General features: G+C 42.8%; 1 protein-coding gene across 2 annotated transcripts in view; it reads right to left on the bottom strand.

Annotated features, from left to right (window-relative positions):
• Positions 1-23,329, bottom strand: part of NRG3 (neuregulin 3) — a 606,841-nt gene that overhangs the window by 170,253 nt on the left and 413,259 nt on the right. The gene's annotated exons all lie outside the window — the stretch shown is intronic.

Genomic DNA, 23,329 nt, shown 5'->3' with positions numbered 1-23,329 from the left:
TGACTACCACCTTTTTCTTTTATAGTTCTGTGCAAAGAACTATACATAGCTACTCGCCTGTGACAAGAAATAAGAGCTTCCAGGTGATCAGGAAGCTTTACCAAAGTGAAGCTGAGGGTAGCTGCACCCGTTGAATTTCTACCTGTTATGCAGGCCTTGGAGGCATGGATTCTCTGTCAGGAAACAAGACAAAAAAGTCAAATATATTTGTTTTTATAGATTCAATGATTGAATTAATTCAAGTTTATTCAATTAATTAAATTAAATTAATTGAAGTCCTAGATTTTTAAGTAAGGACTCTTGTGAATGGACTCAACACCCTCTCCAAATATATAATAGCATAGTTACTATCTTAACTATGCAGAAGAGGAGTTTATAATTCATCATCACTCAACTGTGGTCTAATAAATGCCACATAAAATGAGCCAGGCCTATGATTCCCTACCTCTATAAACAAATATTGTTTTAGGAAAGGAATTCTGTATCATTAACTTGTGCACAACATTTGATTCCCAATAACTTACAAAGGATTGCAGAGTAACACCTTTCTGTTAATATTTACAGGAAACTAAGCCAGATCAGGAAACTAAGGACAGATCGTGAAGCTGAGGCTCCAATACTTTGGCCACCTCATGAGAAGAGAAGACTCCCTGGAAAAGACCCTGTTGTTGGGAAAGATGGAGGGCACAAGGAGAAGGGGACACCAGAGGATGAGATGGTTGGACAGTGTTCTCAAAGCTACCAGCATGAGTTTGACCAAACTGTGGGAGGCAGTGGAAGACAGAAGTGCCTGGCTTGCTCTGGTCCATGGGGTCACGAAGAGTCAGACACGACTAAACGACTAAACAACAACAAAAAGCCTCATCAAACCCTGAAGGGCTTGCTTCCAAGTAAATGTGCATAGGATCAGGCTCCAAGTCCAAATAAAAACTAGGCATCACCACTGCAGGGGTGTAACTTGCATATTCCTGCAACCCACAACATGTCACAGAATCAATTTACTTAATTAGTAAAGCAAAGAGGGTAAAATGAAACTCTTGCCTTTCCATTTATTAAAGGGGAAAAGAAGGAGAAAACTAATGCAGTAGGAAATATAATCTGTTTTCTCAGAGAGAAAAGCCATTATGATTTGTGTTTAGAGATGTGTCATTTCCATCTCTGATGCAGTGATTTGGTTATGCATCTTCATTCACCAACAATTTCTCAGCAAAATGGCAAAGCTTTTCATACACAGACAGTACCACCACACTCAAGGGAGAACAGAAATCCGCAGGCATAGTCCATTTCACATGATGTTCTAAGTTCAACATAGTGAAAATTCTAGCTGAAGTCAGGCTTTCCCCCCCAGCTGGAACTCTGTTCTAGCACATCTCAGGTGGGCACCATTGCCATTGTAAGAGAGCAAGGGAGGTGTTCCTGGTGAGTTCTGGCACCTCTTTTCTTAGAAAAATAGCTCTGGCTGTAGTTATGAGGTTTAGAGTCACCACATTATTTTTTTCACCAGCTTGCTGATACTGATTTTATTTCCCAACTCCTCCAATTGGAAATAGTTGCACTCTGCTCCCTTCCAAAGTGCGGCTCGGCTTCCCTCAGGACTTGGCCACGGCCAGGCCAGCATTTATTTTCCTCCTTCCCATACTTATATTGTGATGGAGAGTAGGTAGGAAAGTCCAGAGAGGACTGCAACCAAGGAGACTTTCAATCCTCTGCTATGTACTGGTTTAATTCATTTATCCAGGCTCAGAGGGAGTCAATTGGGCCACATCAGGCCTGACAGAAAGCATTTCCCAAATCCTTGGGAAAAGATTGGCATGATCAGCCAATTCCAAATCAAGAAGAACAGAGGGATACCTAAGCAACACTATCTACAGGTTACTAGCCCTGAATAAGTTTTTATTAGGCTATCTGCCTTCACCTCCCTGTGTTAGTCACTTCTGGCATGATGGACAGCCTGAAATGGAGGAAGGGGAAGACCCTGGTAAAATTGTTGTTCATAACCACCCAGCATCCATGGGGTTAAACCAGTGGTGCCCAAACTTTTTTCAAAGAGGGCTAGATTTGATGAAGTGAAGCACCGTGAGGGCAAACCAAAAGGCCAACCAAAGTTATTAACCTTTTTTTAGAATTGAAGTTGTTGAGGTATTTTAGGATTTTACCCCAGGAAATAAACTGCTACAGGGGCCAGATTAAACTGACCGGTGGGCCGGATTAGGCCCCCCAAATGGACTTTGGACATGCCTGGGTTAAACACACAGATATTGTGACATTGTAAAGAGGCCAAAATATCACAGCTGATTGTTTTACTTTTTTAATGTAAAATTACATTCTTATTTTAACAAGCTCGTTCTTAAGAGATTTAAAGCTTAATCTGCGGAATGGTCTCATGAGCCATATCAGGAAAAATTAAAGAGCGTTGATAGCGATAAGTAATTTCTTTTCAAAACTATCTCATCCCACAGAGAAAGTTAAAGGTAATTAAAGTTCCACAAATTTCTTACAGCTTTGTCTTTCAAAGGCACATACGCAACCGATCCCCATAATACCCCTTGCAAATAAGGGGCTGGATGGTTTATCCAAGAAAATTTCCCCCCTAGGTCAAACGCATATGGGAACTTTCTATTTGTGCCCTTCCTTCCTTCTTTCCTTCCTTCCTGGCAGAACTGTGTGATTGCAAATTCTCCAAAACTCTGAAATATGAAAACACTATCATTTTTCACCCCTCCCTTTTGAGACAAGGCAGAATAACTAAGGCAAAGGCGGATGCAACATTAAAAAGACAAGCCACAGCAGGCTCTTCACCCACAGTATAAGCCTGGCTTCCTCCAAAACTTGCCATTTTCATGTGGGTTCATGATGGCACCAGCCACATCTTATGACAGCAGGTTCCATAAACTACATCCTGTGTGAGGAAGGACTTTCTTCGCTCTGAATCTACTGGCAAACAATTTCATTGGGCGACCTTGAGTTCTAGTATACAGTGGTACCTCTGGTTATGAACTTAATTCGTTCCAGAGGTCCGTTCTTAACCTGAAACCATTCTTAACCTGAGGTACCACTTTAGCTAATGGGGCCGCCTGCTGCCGCTGCGCAATTTCTGTTCTCATCCTGAGGTAAAGTTCTTAACCCAAGGTACTACTTCCGGGTTAGCGGAGTCTGTAACCCGAAGTGGTTGTAACCCAAGGTACCACTGTATAAAACTGTGAGAAAAAAATGTGTCGATATCCACTCTACACGTACCTCTGTCCAATGTACCTCCCAAACTCAAATTTTTGAAGGTGACTTCCCGTGTTCATCCCTTCGCCGCTTGCTTGGGAAGAATAACCGGTAGAGAACCACCTTGTATACTTGGTTCCTCAACCAGCTAGAATTCTTCCATGGATGCAGGCCTGTGTGTGCGTTGTATGTAGGCACACACATCTCCAATATACATATCACGCTTGAAGTGAGCCAACAGTGTGACGCGGCAGCTAAAAAAGCCAATGCAATTCTGGGCTGCATCAATAGGAGTATAGCATCTAGATCAAGGGAAGTAATAGTGCCACTGTATTCTGCTCTGGTCAGACCTCACCTGGAGTACTGTGTCCAGTTCTGGGCACCACAGTTCAAGAAGGACACTGACAAACTGGAATGTGTCCAGAGGAGGGCAACCAAAATGGTCAAAGGCCTGGAAACGATGCCTTATGAGGAACGGCTAAGGGAGCTGGGCATGTTTAGCCTGGAGAAGAGGAGGTTAAGGGGTGATATGATAGCCATGTTCAAATATATAAAAGGATGTCATATAGAGGAGGGAGAAAGGTTGTTTTCTGCTGCTCCAGAGAAGCGGACACGGAGCAATGGATCCAAACTACAAGAAAGAAGATTCCACCTAAACATTAGGAAGAACTTCCTGACAGTAAGAGCTGTTCGACAGTGGAATTTGCTGCCAAGGAGTGTGGTGGAGTCTCCTTCTTTGGAGGTCTTTAAGGAGAGGCTTGACAACCATATGTCAGGAGTGCTCTGATGGTGTTTCCTGCTTGGCAGGGGGTTGGACTCGATGGCCCTTGTGGTCTATTCCAACTCTATGATTCTATGATTCTAAGTGCAGTCATCAAAGAAACAAATCAAACCAATTGCTTCAGCAAGTCAAAGAAAGCTTTCTACTCTGCAATTATTTTGCTGAAACTTCCTTTCCCCCCTCCCCCTTGCCTCTCTATGAAAGTATGCAGGACTTTTGACCCCTTTTTCCTAGTCTGATTCTGAAGCCAGAGGAAACAAATGGGAAATCAGAAGACAAGGAGTAAGCAATAGCATGCATATGGCTTGGAAACAGTCCTTTATGACAAAACAGATGGCTGCAAAAAAAGAGGGGAGTCAGGAAACGGTTCTCAAACATGGCTGATGTTATACTAATTAGACTATCAGAAGGCACCTACAGAAAATCATTTCATTATAATACTAACATTTGTAAAACGTCATGTCACATCTACTTTCCATCAACCTCTGTCAGAATTTAGTGCAATAAAATAAAATAAAATATTCATGTGAGGAAGTGGGGTGTTGGATTTTGGGGGGGAGGGGTTGTGCAGTTTTATTTCTTTCCATATTCCTTAGTTGTAAAGGCTGTGGTGTGTGTGTGTGTGTGTGTGTGTGTGTGTGTGTGAAATAGAAATCTAAGGTCCATTTCAGGAAATGAGGCCTGAGGTGATCTCCAGCTGGACTGGAAAATGGCCTCTGTATCATCTATGTCTGGCATACTAATAGTTTATTGTGTGAACCAGGAAATCAGATGTGAAATGTGCTTACAGCTTTTGGTATGATTTTTCCATCCTTTCAGGGAAGAGGAAGGATCTTGCATAATGTCATGAGCATTATTTGCCTGGCTCACAGAAGATGGAATTTACTAGGTGCTGATTGTGCACATTCCTGAGGCCTAGTCATGGTGCCAGGTATTAAAATGACATCTTTGCAGACTCATATGTCCTAAAGGTTACAGAAGCAACAACAATTGATAAAATGCATTTAGTGGCGGGAGTAGCCGCAAACTTCTGATACTTGCATTGCCTTGTGCTTCCAACTTTATTGCTTATACAGTGGTACCTCAGATTACATATGCTTCAGGTTACATACGCTTCAGGTTACAGACTCTGTTAACCCAGAAATAGTGCTTCAGGTTAAGAACTTTGCTTCAGGTTGAGAACAGAAATTGTGCTCCATCGGTGCGGCGGCAGCGGGAGGCCCCATTAGCTAAAGTGGTGCTTCAGGTTAAGAACAGTTTCAGGTTAAGAACGGACCTCCGGAACGAATTAAGTACTTAACCCGAGGTACCACTGTATATTCAAGGCTTCATTTACTTGTGCTTTTCTCAACATGGTTGCTTCCATACCTGTGCAGGTATGTATAAAGAGCTCAGACCATACGGTTCCACTACTTCATATGTTTACAAATCAAGTAAATCTTTCAAAGGTGTGTGCACACACACCAAATACCCCTTACAAATAAGGCGCTGTATGGTTTATCTTCAAAACAACTAAATGAATCTGAATAAATTTCATTTAAAATGGACAGCATTGTCACCCCATGACCAAGTACTGGATCGCTGCTTTACATTTCACAAAAAACCTGCCATCTGTGGGCAGGATATTTGTTAATTAAATCAAGATTTTGAGATCCTTAAGCCATCTGTTAAGATATTTTGTTAAATTGCTTTCTTCAGTCACAGCAAAAATATGCACAAATGAGCTGCTTGTTCCTGATAGGGGGATGCATCTTAAATGAAACAAGCTATGCACTCTTGGAACATTGCTAGCCAATGAACCAACACTGAGTTCAGTTGCTAAAGAGCCGAAACAAAAAGATATTGTGGAGGCTGAATTCAAATGAGTCTAAGGTATTGCTCTTTGAATAGAGCCTTAAAGGTAATAAGAGTCTACTGATGAAACTAAAATCAGTGAATACACCATGGTGCCTCAATCAATTCAACACACAAATCAGGCTCCCAGTTCTATAAGGATAAACCCAGTTAAGAACAATTGCGGATTTTTAAGAGACCCATCAATGAAATTCAAACATTTAATTTGTCAGATAAGACTACTGCTCCCAAACTGCAGGTCAAAGAAAAAGGGACACACAAACAGCCTGTTGTGTCCAAAATCTTTTTGTTTCCCATTTTTATTCCTTCACATCAGTATTCAATGGCTAAATGCGCCATATTATAGAGAACAAACAATATATTCCTATTATAGAGGATAAACAATATACTCCTAAAACATGGCAACATTTTCAATGTCACCAGTCCAATTTTTACTGCAGATTTCTGCCTCAAATTTCAAAATTAGACATTGTTTAGACATTGTTTTCATTCAGGCAGGTGAAATCTCCTAAGCTGCCTATTACTCTCAGATATCTTCTAATTACTGTATACCATTGAATATAAACTCTTAATGCTGTAGAACATTAAATACTAACAAATAAAATACAACAAATGTTGGGTACTCACACAGTGAAATATTCAGTAATATCTGGCACCTGTTTGAATATCCAGGGAACACCCAATAAATAAATAAATTCAAATGGCTGTTTTGAACAGCACTATTAAGGATTAATTTATTCCAGTTTTAATGATGATCAATTTTCATGGGTAATTCCGAAACAGTTTCCAGGAATGGTGTGATTCCAGGAAACACATCCTCCTTAGCAATGGCTTACGATACAGTCATACCTTAGGCTGTGAATGCTGCGGGTTGAGCGTTTTCGGGTTACGGACTGCACCGAACCTGGAAGTACTGGAATGGGTTACTTCTGGGTTTCAGTGCTCACGCATGCGCAGAACCAGAAAATGACATCACACACATGTGCAGAAGTGCATCACGCACGTGCGCAGACACAGTGCTGTGGGTTGCGAACATGCCTCCTGCACGGATCATGTTCGCAACCTGAGGTATGACTGTACACTATATGCGCTTACGTAATTTCTGTCTGTCTGTCTGTAGGATTGTTCATTCTCCTTTGCTATATTGACTCAGGGCCCTCCCTACCATACAACGTGTTGCAGGCCGAACCATGAGTCTCAAGAGGCTGAGGTGGTTCAGGCTCATCACTTCTCATATACAGCAGCCGTGGATAAACTGTAAATACTGTAAAGATATGTGCAAGAGGAAAGCACCAACATAATTTGTCCTGGTTTCTGTTAACAAAGAATTCAGCTACAGTGGTGCCCCGCAAGACGAATGCCTCGCAAGACGGAAAACTTGCTAGACGAAAGAGTTTTCCGTTTTGGAGGTGCTTCGCAAAACAAATTTCCTATGGGCTTGCTTCGCAAGACGACAATGTCTTGCGAGTTCCTGCTGGTTTTTTTCCCTCCCCCCTTTTTCTAAGCCACTAAGCCACTTATCAGCTGATCCGATCAGCAGATAAGCCGCGAAAAGCAGCGAAAAGCCGCTAATAGCACTAACAGCGCTAAGCCGCTTATCAGCTGATCCGATCAGCAGATAAGCCGCTAAAAGCAGCTAAAAGCCGCTAATAGTGCTAATCCGCTAATCATTCAATGGGCTTGCTTCGCAAGACAAAAAAAAAAACCGCTAGACGAAGAGAATCACAGAACGGATTCTTTTCGTCTTGTGAGGCACCACTGTATACAGCTGCAAATATAACATTTTAAGTGTGTTTTAAATGCATTACACAAATGTGACACTAGATAGTGCTGGTGAGCTAATGGCAAATTTCATATAGGTTTTAGAAAGTGGGGGGGGGGCATTTTCATAGTGTTTTTTACATTTGTGTAGATCCACTCAAAGTTTCCTTAGATTGTTTTCAGTATCCACTAGTAATCACTCCTAAGATCCCCACAGATCTCTGATGGGCCCTGCCCCACAATTTTTAAAATTTGTAAACCTACCAGGGCTTTGCAGAGCCAGGCAGAGGCCCGCGCCAGGTAGATAATGTGCCCCCCTTTTTTACCCTGGGGATAACTGAAGTCTTATAAATAAGTAAGTATATAAATAATATTCACAAAAGTTATGCTGACAAATAACTTTATTTCAAGGCTTGAACTGTATCTGCATATAAAGACAAAATGGAAAATATAGATTGTGAATATGCTGACCGAGGCCCCCTTTGGAATTGGAGGCCCAGACCAAGTGGCCCATATCTCCCCCCCTCTGTCTGGGCCTGAAACCTATTGTTAGGATGGGGAAAATGAGACTGTTTTTCAGTCTGTGTGGCTTTTGTGTGTGTTCAAACATTAATCTATTTCATCCCATTTCCACATTTTTAAAAAATGCAGGCTACTTCACATTATTGTAATTTCAAAACGTACTTTAAATGTGTTGTCTCTCAAATACACAATTCTCAACATGCTTCTCAAAACACAAATTTTAAAAGGAATTTTGAGCCAAGAAGTGTAAGAACATTTGGAAAATGAGAAAAATGGTGGATAACTATTTGGTGGGTAACCGATCCATCCATTTGTCTGGGAGATCAGATCAGGTCAGTTCGTATTGGAACTGACAAAAATCAAATTCCTTAAGCAACCCTCACACAGGCTTGGATAATCAGCCCTGCTGCTATTGTAGCTATAAGGAACAGCAAAATTGTGAAAATGTGGTTTAAAAACAAACAAACACAGCCAATATGATTAATAGAATGTCTGCTAGAGAACTGAAAACAATCCCCTATGCAGGAATCACACTGCATTGTGTAAAATCCTGACAAATTTCAGTGGCAGCCACAGCAAATATCACTAAAAAGCTAATAGGTGCAGCTAGTAACAGCAACCAAAAGTACTTCTTAGTTGGTGCTGTGGCCAGCTTCTTCGTATGAGAATAGAATATAGAAAGGCAGGTTTTCTGTAAACATAACCCTTGTAATGTTTTACTGCACTTGTGGGTGCTCTTGCAGAAGAGTCCAGCTGTCTCTTCAGTTTTAAAACTCTGAGCAGGTGTTCCCCACTTCATCTGACTGCAAATGTTCAAAAGTTGCAAGTCATGCTAAAAAATTCAGGGATGAAAGGAAGGGCTTTGAAATTTGTCCCTCGGCAGAGAACAGTGACAAATTAGTAGAATTTCCTTCTGCTAAAAACACGACTGGTGCCGGACATATTTTGCATTTCCACGCCAGGTCAAACACTGCCCAGGTATTTATGGAATGTTAGCTAACCGCTGTAACTTGGTGCTGTGGTTTTCAGATTGAAATTTTAGATGCGTTTTGCTTCTTACATACTCTTGACTATTGGAAGTGCTCTTCTTTTTATCCTGTACTGATGACTGAGAATTTTGCAAAGACTTATACAAAAGGAATGACCTGATTGGCACCGCTCAGATTAATGCCTATCCACTGAATTTTGCACTCCTCCATATGTTGCAATGCAGTGCTAGGCAGTTCAATATATGCATTTCAGTAATTTTGAGAGAAAATACACATTTAAATTCAAGGAAGTAAGCGTCAAAATACATATTTAGGGTTATGCCCAACCAAATTATATTTAAATTAGACATGATATAAAGAATATATGTACTTTTAGTCATGCCCATTAATTTCAGTGACTATACTCTGTGTAGGGTTAACAATAGATGCAAGCCTTATATTCTAAACTATAGGACTCAAACCATTTTAAAGAAGTTTGACCTAGTTAAAAGAGCTAAATGCATATTTAAATATATATGTTTGAGAGACTTTTTGTTTACATAAATGCAGTTTAATGTGCAAACAGACCTAAATTATATAAAATATGCTGAAGTCACAAATATGGAAAAAAGTCCCAAATTACTTCTTGTGTCTTGGGACATATATTAGTGCAGCCTTCTGACCTGTCCTCAGGGCAAGTTGTTGTTGTTGTTGTTGATGATGATGATGATGTGGCAGAAAACAGCCACAATTTGCCTACCCCTAGCTTAGCGGGGGGGGGGGTTGTAGGGGTTGTAGGGGGCTGTAGGAACACATGCTTTGCTTGCAAAAGGTCTCAGTTTCAGTCTCTAACATGTCCAAGTAGATCTGGGAAAGATTCCTGCCTGAAAACCACGCCAGTAGAAGTTGACAATACTGCACAAGAGAGACTAATGGTCTGATTTCGTATAAGTCAAGCTCCCACATTCCTTCCAATCAATCATTTACTTTATTTGTCTGCCATCTTTCCAAAGTTAAAACCAGGTGGCTTACAGCATACAAAAAATTTACCTAGCTACAAACATAACAAAAGTAGTCGTAAACTATAAACACAACATCCAAAAGTACAAACCAAACTGAACCATTTCCACATAGATCATAAGATCTAAAATAAAGAAACAATAACATAAATAGCAGCAACCCCCCCCAACAAAACTCCCTAAATAACACCTCAGTCCAAGATTCCAGTGGTCAACGGACTCCTCCAAAATAACCTCAGATTTTGTTTCAGCACTATTGACTCACAACACTAGTAAATAACTGTCTCAATAGACAATAGAGTGGGGGTTTAATCAAACTGCTGCACTGCGGCACCCAAGTGTATATGGAGGTCCTGGGCTGACCAGATGACAAAAACCTTCCCCCCAGCTTAACAAATGGGGACAGATCCAGAGAGCAAGGATATATATATTTTTAATCAGGTCTGCCTTTGGGATGAAAATATCATCTAGCGAGCTTCCAAGAATCCGTCAAAATGAAGAGTACAGAATTTCCCTCATGTGTCCCATTCTCAGGCACAGTGTCGAAGTATTCCACAATGCCACTACCGAGCTTCAGGAGGGGGTGGGGTTGCGGGCTCACGACCCCGCCCACACTCCCGCGGGGCTGGCCCCAGCCTCGCAGGAGCTGGGGATTCCCTCCATTAGCATACCCACGCACCGCCAGCCAATCGGCTGGCGGTGGGGGCGGGCCGTCTACGGGCCATTTAAGGTCAGGGCAGCCCTCGGCTCGCCCCTTTTCTCCTTTTACCCAACGTGGTTTCCCACCCACCCGCCCTTTAGGTTTGTCCTTGACTTTGCTATGGGTTTCGACTGGTCGCCGCAAGGGGCCTGGTAGGAGTTTTTCCATTTGGCTAATTGGCTGGATTTTGAAGCCACTTGGTTTTTTCGCCTACCTCGTAGCAAAACGTCACAACTCCCGGGTTTTGGCGGTAGGCATTGGCCGGGGTATTGTCATGCAGATGAGATCGGGGGGGAGGAGCGCCATCACCTCCCCCAAGGCTTGGAGGGTAGTTCATTAAAGGACTCCGAGGGGCGTTGCCTCGTCCGAAACCTACGGAGGCTAGGGCCTAAAGCGCGACCCCAAGTGGTAACCCCTCGGGGAGCGCCTAAGGATATGCATCTCGGGTGGCTCCCCCTGTTGGTGCTTAACCCTCACCGGTCAGACTGGTTAGTCTGGTAGGGCCAATGCCTAAAGCCAATACCACTCTTGCCTGTAATCAATAAAGTTGTGGCCATTTTCGCCCATTAACCTAAATTCTGGTGTCCTGTGTCTTCATTTATCCATCTGTGGAGGGGGAGGAAATAGCCACGCAAACATCACATTGTCTTTAGCTGCTGAAGCTCATGAGTGAAACCACACGGTCCACAACTTTTTCCAGCTGAATCCACCTTTGCAAAAACATCTCACTGGGAGATGTTGCAGCAGCAGACAATAAATCTGGTAAAGTTGGAGTGGTGTTTCCTTTAAAGTCCATTAAAAATCCTAACACCCAACAATAGGGAGGCTATTAATAATGGTGCCACAGGATAGAAAAACACTCCTGTGCTGGGCCACACATATTGATTGGTCTAAGGCTACTGATTGAGAGTCGATCATGGCTTACTTACTGAGAAGATGAAATGTTTCAGTTTGTCAGCAGGTGTGTTAAATTGAATGTTCTCCTATTTCCCTGACAGGAAGTGGTTATTCATGTTTGCTGGCAAACAACAAGGAGCTCTCGCTGTCTCCATGTACCTAGGAGAACATTTCACAGACCCTCACAACTTGCTTATTTATGATTATATCATCCCAGAGGGTGTTTTTAGCAATACACTTCATCAGCTAGCAGGACATAAGTCAACATGGATGTGAGATGATGTAGGATACACACACATACAAATTACCAACTCCATGGGTCATATTTGAACAACAAAATCAAAGCATGCATGTGTGCATGATGTGTTCAGTGATGTTTACTCCTAGCTAAGCATGCATAGGATTTCAGCCTAACTTTTGTTGTTTTTACCAAATGGAGGTTGACAGAACATTGCTCTCAGAATGTCCGTTTCTTTTTACTAAACGAAAGAGTGTTCAAAAAATAAAAATTCCAAACACAACAACATAGATTACCCTGAACTTTCAAGTGTCATTGTTCATCACCAATTCCTTACTCAAGAGCTAGAAAAGAGGTGGGGAGCCAGTGCCCCCCCCCAAATGCTGTTGGCTCACAACTCCCATCCTCCTGACCATGGGCCATGCTGGTGGGATATGATGGCAGTCAGAGGCCAACAACCGCTGGAGGGATTAGGGCCGGCCCAAGACATTTCGGCACCTGAGGTGAACCACAAAATGGCATGCCCTCCTCACCAGGGAAGAAGTCACATACGTCTTGTTGAGAGGGCAATAAACATGCATAAGAGCGCATAATCTTGCCTACTATGTGGTGGCGAAGGCTGTGAATCACAATAGAGGAGGAAATCAATTCAGGACACATTTAAAGCTGCATATATAAAATTTGTACTTTCAGAAACAATATGCAAATTGGAAACATAGCTGCCCTTCAAAATTCATACATATCCAATTTTTGTGATTCAGTGGTCCAAACAATGGTTATAAAAATGCATGTATTAAGGGAAAGTGTGCATAAAAATGAGGATATCAGTGAAAATATTATACAAAAATACTTTATATTAGGGGTAATTGCTTGCAAAAATGTGTCCTTTAGTCACAACTGCATATAAAAATATGTTTATTGAGATATATTTGCATTAAAATGCTGAATTATTTTAATGAAGGTTTTTTACAAAAAAAATATAAATTGCTGCAAAATTTGGAGAACTGAATTAAACATTGGAAAAATGAGAAACCGAGAGAACTGAAACTTACAAATCCATCCTTCCCTTGCTGTGAAGAAGGCCTATTTGCTGCCTTCATTTTATTGTTGAGTAGCCCGCCAATGGACCTTTCTCAACTTGTACAAAGGTTACTTTCATCTACTGTAGTCAGCGGTGGAGCTAGCCGCTCGGGCACCCAGGGGTGGGACAATCTGCCCAGGGAGCAGGATGATTGCACCTGGGGGTGCCATCCGGCATGGTGGCGATTGTGCCCGGGGAGGACTTTGTCAGCCCCCCCTCAGGGATGACGCCCAGGGCGGACCACTCCCCCTTCCAGTTTTGGGGCCTGCTCAATTTTGCAAGACTCTCTGAGGACAAAAATGGGAAGACTACAGAGGTGTGATGCTGTGAATGCAATATTGTTACATTTATCGTTTTGACATGTTTTTCTTCATGTTGTTATTATTGCTATGATTTATTGTGTTATTATGAAATTGTTCTTGTGATGATTGAGCTCGATATATACGCCTGTTTTCTTTGTTGTAAGCCATGTTGAGTATGATACCCTTTGTGGAAAAGTCGGATACGGATAAAATTGTGAATGAGTAACATTCGCAATGGAGCCGCTTTGTAATTTTTCCAACTGTTGCTGCAATTATCTTGTTCATGCAGCTCAAGAATAGGAATAGGGAGCCTGTGGCCAGCAGTAAAAAGTGAAATGTGTGGCAGCACCTACCTGACTGCTTAGGTACTGAGTTTGTGCTGCTTACCAGAAGGGAGAGTAGGAAGGAAAAGGAGGTGGGCAGGAGGTGTTGTACAAATGCATGAGGAAAACCACCAAACCCAGGGCCAGCCCACCCAAGAAGCAAGAGGTCCCAACCACCTCAGTTGGCAGGATCCCCAGGGGCAGCAGATCCTGATGGAGATCTTTCTTCCCTCCCATGTTTCTGACATTCATTCACTGGGCTATTGACACAAGTGCACCTGAATGCTCTCTCTGACACTGTGGAGCTTGAGCCAACCCCAGGTTCATTGGGGAGCTTCTCACAATGGAACAAACATGGAGACACTTGGACTGCAAGCCACATATGGGTCAACTCTCGAGTATGGCTGATGTTCGCTATCGCTCTATATAATAAGGGGATAGCTGCTGATAAAAAATGGTGTAACCTGTGTATCCCTGTAAATGTTGCCATAGGGCTTGGAATGGATTGTGAACTTTGCTGGTATTTATTTGAGATTGGGGGGGGGGGGTGTCTTCATTTCAATATATGAAACAATATCTGGATAAGCTGACCAAAAATAAAGGATTAATGGGGGGGGGCTGTCAGCTTTGTTGAAAGATCCAATTTATGGGCTACGCTAAGGCTTAAAAGTGCTCTTCTTACACTTTATTCTATGACATAATAGGGCAATTCTTATTTTCATTGAGACCCTTTTATGCTTCATATGCCTCCGGGCAACATAATTACAAAATTGTCAGGCAACAAAAGCTTTAAATGTAAATAAAACCCAGGAAAACCTATTCTGAATAAAGAGGATTCTCTTCTAACTTGTTCCTTTCTCAGGGCAAAATAATGATTTTATAATGACGACTAGTAGTCATTGTAGCGTTGTGCTGAATTTGTATTGTGTACTAGAACATTTAGCTATTTATTTTGGATATCTGATATGCATCTCTCCAACACAAGTTTTCAAAGCACTTCCAGTAGCAAAATACAAAAGATCAATACCTGAGATTAAAAATTAACAGTTACAGCACAACGCAGCAGGAACATATTCAAATGAAAAACAAAAAGAAATTATCTAAAAGACTTTGGAGAATAAAAAGGCTCTCAGCGAAAAGACAATAGTTAATTCTAGGCAACCCTTTTTGAGTAGTGAGTTCCAAACTGGGGTATCACCACAAAGAAGACCCTGCCCCCAGGCACCACTGTCTCACCTCACTCAAGGGCAGTGGTTTTGGAGAATTTAAGCATCAGGGCTGTGTTGAAATTGGTTATATTGTTTTCTTGTCAGTATTTCTAGCACAGTTGAAAATGTCTTCCTTTTTCAAAGATTTTTCAGCACATTTAAAACTGTCTATGTATTCATTTACACTGCCACCTCCTGCCTTTTCTCAGCTGTGCTCACCATGTAATTTTCATATGCCCTGAATGGCATCATTGCATAACAAAAATCTAACTGGATACAAAGTGCAGTGCGGCTTGTGACCACACTACGGCATGCACTCCCATGAAGAAAATCCAGAAATTTCAAGTGGTTGCCACTGTTCTAGTAATGATAGGCACATGCTCAACAAGTCACATCACACCTGTGTTGAAACATCTACACTACTGACTACCGGTAATTTCTTTGAGACCAATTCAATGGGTTTGTTTTGATCTCTAAAGACTTAAATAATCTATCTCCTGTGTATTTCCAAGAGCATGTCTTCCCATATGAGCCTTGCTGAAATTTTAGATCACTTGATGAGGCCCTACATCAAGCCACAGTCAATGAAGCAGATGAAAGGCAGAAAAACTCAGGATTGTGGAAGTAACATGTCATTCATTTTCTATCTCTAGAAAGGAGATGTCTGTTTCTGGTGTGAGCCTGGTTTCTGTTGTGGTTTTCTTTGTTGCCTCAGCTAACTTTATATTGCACTGTCCATTTAGATGAGAAGCATTGTGTGATGCTCCTTCTCTCTCTTATTGAATCATTTCACATAATCAGAATTATCAGCAAAGATCATGCAGCTGTCATTTATTATTGGCTGGAGAAAAGCAGTTGAGAGGCATTGTTGCCTCAGAAAAGCAATGAACAAGAGGGAGGAGGAAGCCACTGCTAGTCTCAAACCAAGAACCTGGAGAATTAGACACTACCTTCCTGCTACTATGCTATCAAGGCTGCTGGCCAGGGGAGGTTACTATAGGTAAATCCAGCCACAAAACTCACAGAGTCTTTCCAGTCTGGGAGGTCACGTGAGTGGACATGACAGTCTGGTATCACAACTAGCAAGCATAAAGTCAGGTTCGTTGACTTCCTTAGTTTCAGCAGCTTGTCACCAAGAGAGGCCACAAGTTTTGTTCTATGCAGCAGATTTATGGCCTGTCCTTAGCCCAGGAGTGGGGAACCTGTGGCCCTCCAGATGTTACAGGTCTACAACTCACATCATCTGAAATGGAGTCTTGCGACACCTGAAGAGTGAAGGCTAGGCCCTCTCCAACTCATCTGCCTGAACCCTGTCTCTATCCTAAGTGCTTGGAAGATGGGTTAAACACCCCACCCACATGCTCATCAACAAATGTCCTACTCTCACTTTGCATGTCAGCAGCAAACAAGAGGTTGGGAAACCCATGTTTCCCACCACCAAATGTGATGTTCTATCCTGAGAAAATGCTTTTCTGTTAGTTTAAATATGCACAATACAATCAGTAGGGGTGTTTACTCAGAATCAAGTCTCATTATATGACTTCCAGGTAAGTATGCATAGAAGATTGCTGCCTAAAATTATAAAAGCACCATTCATAATCAGCCAATGCAGCACCAAAGATTAACCAGAAAGAAAACAAAAATGGGTCAAAACTTGTGAAACAGCAAGCATTCATGCAAGCCGAATAGCACACAAACAACCTAGAGGAAACCATCTATAAGAAAACAAAAGCTATTGCCCCCAAAGACAACTACCGCTGATTATAAACGCCATGGAAAGCATATCCAAACATGATGAAAAGCAGCCGCATATCTGCAAAAAAGGTTCTGCCAAATGAGGAGCCAAAACAATAACAATAAAAGTTTTGAGAAATGAACGAACGCATATTAACAAACGGCAAGAAAGGAATTCACACCGAGAATTATTTTCTGGTGCTATTCAGATAAGGATGTCTTTCCCACATGATCTCAATGAACTGTGTATTAAAAATGCATAAAGCTCTCTTCTAAAGGGATAACATTCCATTAAGGATTCCTAGTGGGTACTTGTAGTTTTTGCTTCAAACAGCAAATGGAATTATTTGGGTGGTGACCCCTTCCAAGACACAGAGAGAAGAAAAGTTGTTATGAGATGGACCGTGTGATTGGCACACAGAGACTGTGAGGAAGCTAGCTCAGCCACAACAGGTAAGGTGTAAAGGGAAGTCTTCTTTCTACACATAGCTGTTAGTCTCTTTCTGCATAAAACTGCTCCATTTTGGGGAAGTTTTGCTCCTCTTTTTCTCTTGCTTTCTGAGAAGTCTTGCTCTAGGTTTTTCCCTGCTTTTGCACACACTGTTACGAACCTGCTCTTCACGCCTAGCTGACCACATCCACAGAACCTGATTACATTGTTAACATGCTATGATCAATCATTAAGTAACAGACATCCCAAGCTCATGGAAAACAAACTGTACCTGCTCTCCATGCCTAGCTGACCGCATCTACAGAACTTGATCGTTATATTGTTTGTGCCAATTAATCCCTAGTTACATGTAATCCCCACCTTTCAGATGTAATTCCCGCCTTAGTACTTATGTTAACCAATTACAAGTTTCTGTGTGTATGTATCAACCAATCAACCACAGGCCCACCTGGGGCAATGCTTGCAATATTCAATAAAATAGGCTCTCAGGGCCCGCCCTGACAGACGCCTAGCTACACCTGCCTCTCTCGTCTCCCATGATTTTTCATTTCTACATCTGGTGACCCACGACGTGCCAGATCCCTTGCGCAGCCGAGCAGTCAGCCAGCCTCATACTTCACTCAACTGGAGAAGTCTTAGCCGGCTACACCGTGAGTATGGGGGGGGAGCTTACAAAGTCCCAGAAAGTGCATGCTACTGAACTGCTTCATTTAGCCAGACAGAGAGGTGCAGGTGCTCATGTTTCTTTAAAGGAAATTGAACAATTGCTAGGTGAGATCGCATTCCGATGTCCCTGGTACCCCGAGGCAGGCTCCTTGGGGGTAGAGGCTTGGCAAAAGATTGGAAAAACTTTTTTTGCAAAACCCAGGGCTCCTATTCATTGTCTGCTAACTTGGCAGAAATGCGCAGTTGCCGTGGCAAACTTAGGGCCCCTGGCCTCTCAGGCGTCTCCCACGGCTCCTGCACTTCTAACTATTGCAGACAATCCCCCTCCTTACCCCAAGCTTTTGCCTCCTGCACAATCCTGCCAATCCCTCCCTCCTTTGCCTGCTTCCACCTCATCCATTCCCCCTTCCCCCCCTCCTGCATCTGCTCATACAGGAGCTATGCCTCAGCCCACACCCATTCCCCCTTCCCCCCCTCCTGCATCTGCTCATACAGGAGCTATGCCTCAGCCCACCCTCATCCCCCCTTCCCTCCCTCCTGTGTTTCCTTTGCCTGCACCTGCTTCTTCAGAAGCTGTGTCTCAGCCCACATCCACTTCCCCCCCTCTTCCTTCCCCCCCTCTTTCTTCCCTCCCTCCTTCCACCCCTCCCTTGCCTGCCTCAGCTCCTGCCTGTTTCACAGGAGCTGTTCGTGTTGCACTTTCTCAAGCCAGGCAAAAAGGTCTCCTTTCCTTAGAGGAAGAATCTGAGTGGGCTGGTGAAATGCCATCAGCTTTCCCTGTCTCCAGCTCAACCCCATCAGCTTTCCCTGTCTCCAGCTCAACCCCATCAGCTTTCCCTGTCTCCAGCTCAACCCCATCAGCTTTCCCTGTCTCCAGCTCAACCCCATCTGCTTTCCCTATTTCTTATGCAAACCCAAGCACAGCACAACAACAGGTGCTATACGAAACCCTTTCTTATTCTGTAATGAGAGAATTGAGAAGGGCCATTGTGGATTCCAGTTTAAAATCCACTTATTTGACAGGAATGCTGGAGGGAATAGCAACTGCTTCAACTGCAATCGCCCAGGTCATTTTGCTAAACAATGCAGAGCACCTGGCGGTGGGGCGCACAGGAATGGTGATGCCAATAAGGCTAAACCTTCCAAGAAATGCCCAAAGTGCGGTAAAGGCTATCATTGGGCAAATCAGTGCAGGAGTTCGGGAAACTCCTTAGGGGCCCCACTCCCGGGCCAGGACAAATAGGGAGCCCCCCCTCCGCCATTAGTCTCCACTATTAAAACCATCTCAAAGGATACACGCTCTGATTTTACCATCAACTTAATTAATCAAAAAACCAAAGACACTGTTTTACCTGGTGAAATTGTGCTTATGACCACCCAATTACCTCCTAAAGTCGCAGGCTTAATTTTACCCAAATTTTCTGCGGCCAAAGAAGGAATCCAGGTTATTCCAGGAGTTCTGGATCCTTTATCCCACTCTTGATATTGCCGCTCTGTGAAATTGACTAACGATTGTGATGCTTTTGTCTCCTTTTTCAGTAGGTCTGAATATATCTCTTTAGTTGTTTCTCTCTTAGGAGTTCCTGGATTGGCTGTACGGAATCGTATGAACATTAATTCTTTAGCTTATTCTGCAGAAAAAGCCCTGAATTTTACTTCAGAAGCTCTTCACCTTTTGAATAAAGAACAGAGTGGACTACATAATGGACTTTTACAAAATTGCGCTATAGATTATTTGCTGATGCTTCATCATTATGGCTGTGAACAAGTGGACAACATGTGCTGTTTTAATATTACTGATAATTCCAAAGCCATCCAAAAGCAGATCTCTCATTTGCAAAATCTTACACACCACATTACACAAGACGTTAGATTTTCTGGCCTCTGGGGTTCTTTCACCCAGTGGCTTACTGCTTGGCTACCTAATCTTACTTGGCTTCGTAATCTCTTTCAATATGCCCTTGTCATTATATGCATCTTAATTTTGTTATGTTGCTTCCTTCAATGCGTTCCTGGCCTCATAAGCCTTTTCTCTCGGCTTCTCTCTCCCCCTCAACCACCTAATAAACTTCTCGCCGCCTACTTTGCGAAATGGCAACACCAACAGTAAACCTAAGGTGAGATGTGGACGGGCTTATTTTGGGCATGCGTTGGCAAACCACGTATCCCGAAGTATTCTTGTCCCATCGACCCTGGCGAACTTATTTTGGGCATTTGTTGGCACACCACTAATCCTGAAATATTTTTGCCTTATCTACCCAGAATGCCTCGCAAACAAGAAAAGAAAGGGGGAGATAAAGGGAAGTCTTCTTTCTACACATAGCTGTTAGTCTCTTTCTGCATAAAACTGCTCCATTTTGGGGAAGTTTTGCTCCTCTTTTTCTCTTGCTTTCTGAGAAGTCTTGCTCTAGGTTTTTCCCTGCTTTTGCACACACTGTTACGAACCTGCTCTTCACGCCTAGCTGACCACATCCACAGAACCTGATTACATTGTTAACATGCTATGATCAATCATTAAGTAACAGACATCCCAAGCTCATGGAAAACAAACTGTACCTGCTCTCCATGCCTAGCTGACCGCATCTACAGAACTTGATCGTTATATTGTTTGTGCCAATTAATCCCTAGTTACATGTAATCCCCACCTTTCAGATGTAATTCCCGCCTTAGTACTTATGTTAACCAATTACAAGTTTCTGTGTGTATGTATCAACCAATCAACCACAGGCCCACCTGGGGCAATGCTTGCAATATTCAATAAAATAGGCTCTCAGGGCCCGCCCTGACAGACGCCTAGCTACACCTGCCTCTCTCGTCTCCCATGATTTTTCATTTCTACAAAGGTGGGTGTGGGGATTGCTGGGAAGGGGAGAGGGAAGTAAAACACACTTCTGAGATCCCTTCAGTAAAATGTTCAACTTTATCCCCATGACTTGAGTTTCTATTGGAGTCTAATATGGTTGCACTGGGGCGCAGGTGGCACTGTGGTCCAAACCACTGAGCCTCTTGGGCTTGTCGATCAGAAGGTCGGCGGTTTGAATCCCCGTGACGGGGTGAGCTCCCGTTGCTTGGCCCCAGCTTCTGCCAACCTAGCAGTGTGAAAGCACGCCAAAAGTGCAAGTAGATAAATAGGTACTGCTCCAGCGGGAAGGTAAACGGCGTTTCCGTGTGCTGCTCTGGTTTCGGTGTTCCATTGTGCCAGAAGTGGCTTAGTCATGCTGGCCACATGACCTGGAAAAACTGTCTGTGGACAAACACTGGCTTCCTCAGCCTGTAAAGCGAGATGAGTGCCGCAACCCCAGAGTCATCTGCAACTGGATTTAACTGTCAGGGTTCCTTTACCTTTGCGGTTGCACTATCAACCTATGGACCTACCTGCTTACAAACTACCTCCTTGCATTCCAACACAATCCACCAAGACAACAGAACCCAGCTTGGGACATGACAATGGGAGTTTTATGGCTGACAATGGCTTGTGTCCCTAACATGACCCTCACTTCTAGGTATCACAAAGGTGTGTCAGGTGCATATGTAAGGGATCACAGGTGTCCTTGCTGTGTACAACTCTTCCATATATGCCCCTATCTGGTGGGAATCATAGCTTTTGCACTGGTATGGTGGGTTTTTGGGGGAATTACGTTTGTAGTTTGCGACGTGTGAATGTGCATCCATGTAATTCCCATTTTCACATCACAGAGATAAAAAACACAAGCCAATGACTTTGGCCCTTGAGGGAGAAATAAAACCATCATCTCTGCACCCCTGCACAGTGGAGTGAAGTACCCCTCCACACACTTGAAAGTAGGCACGAACAGGGTTTTACAAAACACCATTGCCATCTACTTTTGATCTGAATGAACAAATGAAAAATAAACCTAATACACTGAGGCAGTGTGACTTCTTGGAGGGGTAACTATGTAATTTTAAAATCCCCCTTTTGTCAAGAAGGTTCAGGCAAACCTGGAGACCATATGTTTCAAGCTTCTAGATGTGCTTTCTAGTTTTTGATGAATATGTCTCTGTGGGGCTGTTTCTGTCAATGGCAACACTTTTAATGGCTCAGAATTTGCCTGCTAGCAGCCACCTGGTAATAACATCGCTACAAATTACTAGGGTGCTCTAGAGTTTGGAGGCAGATTAAAAAGTAATTGAAAGGGTGGGCTAAATTCAATTTAGCAGCCATAAAACCTTGTGTTAGCCATCTCCTTCTGTACCTTACCTTACGTTGAACTGATTTCAATTAGAAAGTTCCATTAGTTAATCAGATTGGTCAAATAGTGGTTGGAGGGAGGGGGGAGCCTCATATACTTGAGTAATTTCATGGCACATGGCTCTTTTGTTACCACATTTTTAAAATCTGAAAGTGTATCATGTTTTGCTCTGTTTGTTTGGGTTCTCCCCACCCTGCCAGTTTAGGTCAGCTTTATATGTATGTTCTAATATTGAAGCACACAATATTTTCTAATATTGCCTATGATCAACATATCACTTTAATGGGTCCCGATTAACAATCATGCTACATGTACTGTGTTGCATGGCACAGTTGTGAGGTTTCTGCTGATAACGATATGGGAGTTTCCAATTAAGGAAAACATTCCCTTTTTGCTTGTGCTTAAAATTTTGCGCAGCTCAAAACACAGCGGCAAATTTTCACAAAGCATCATGGGAACAGTGACCATTGGTTGAGCAAGAAAGGAGTGTGAATTGGTGGTTACGAGTATAAGACTTTTAATCCTCACTATGTCAGGAAACACACTTTGCAGGGTGGTTTTGAAGAGATAATGTGGATTTGGAGAACTCCTTGAAGAAAATGTGGTATATACCTGGGGGGGGGGGGAGAGAATGACTATAAAAATGTACTGCCCAGTATGAGAACCAAAGAACTGGGGGCCTTTTGGGGGAGGGGGACAATATTCTTGGGTGTAAGGTGATAAGACTTTTTTTTTTACATTCACATATAAATTCTCTTATGCCCTCATGTAATTGGTTTGTTAGCCCCATTCAGCCTAGCCTTACCAGCAGTGGTATTTCCAAGGCTTCACAGACAGTTTTTTTAAAGTCTTGCTCAGGGCAGAAGGGCCTTAGCAGCCCCTACGGGTGGTCTCCCAGATATGATGCACATTGTAGGGTGGCCCCTGACATTGGTCAACCCCTATTAGCCATTGATCAGCAGGAGGTTGGTTGATTGCTATATAAATAACAAATGCCTATGCCAAAACCAGCATACATCTGTAACCAATAAACTTGTGACCTTGTTTTATCCCGGCACTGGTGTTTTGTGCCTTAAACTGTGTGTTCACCCCTCTCCCTTCATGGCTTCACTGCGCCTGGGCCTGCAAATCCTTGCACTGACATGACATGGCAGTTGACTACCACTCATGGTATATGTGTCAAATGTGATATGTACAGAAACTAGAGTTTGTGTTGTGCAACAAGTCATTCTATAACACAATATACTCAGAGGTGTACCTAGGGGTTGGCAAAGCTGGCACAGGCATGGGACAAAAATCACCTATCAGACCATGGGGGGTATTGCAAATTTGTGTGGCATCGTGCTGCCACTGTTGTAGAGAGATCAAATGAGATATATGTATCCTGTTCTTCTTGCACC

Source organism: Podarcis liolepis (assembly GCF_965112155.1).
Source record: "Podarcis liolepis genome assembly, chromosome: 5".
Taxonomy (NCBI): Eukaryota; Metazoa; Chordata; class Lepidosauria; order Squamata; family Lacertidae; genus Podarcis; species Podarcis liolepis.
Note: the sequence above shows the minus strand (reverse complement) of the source record. Positions and strands in the feature narration are given on the sequence as shown.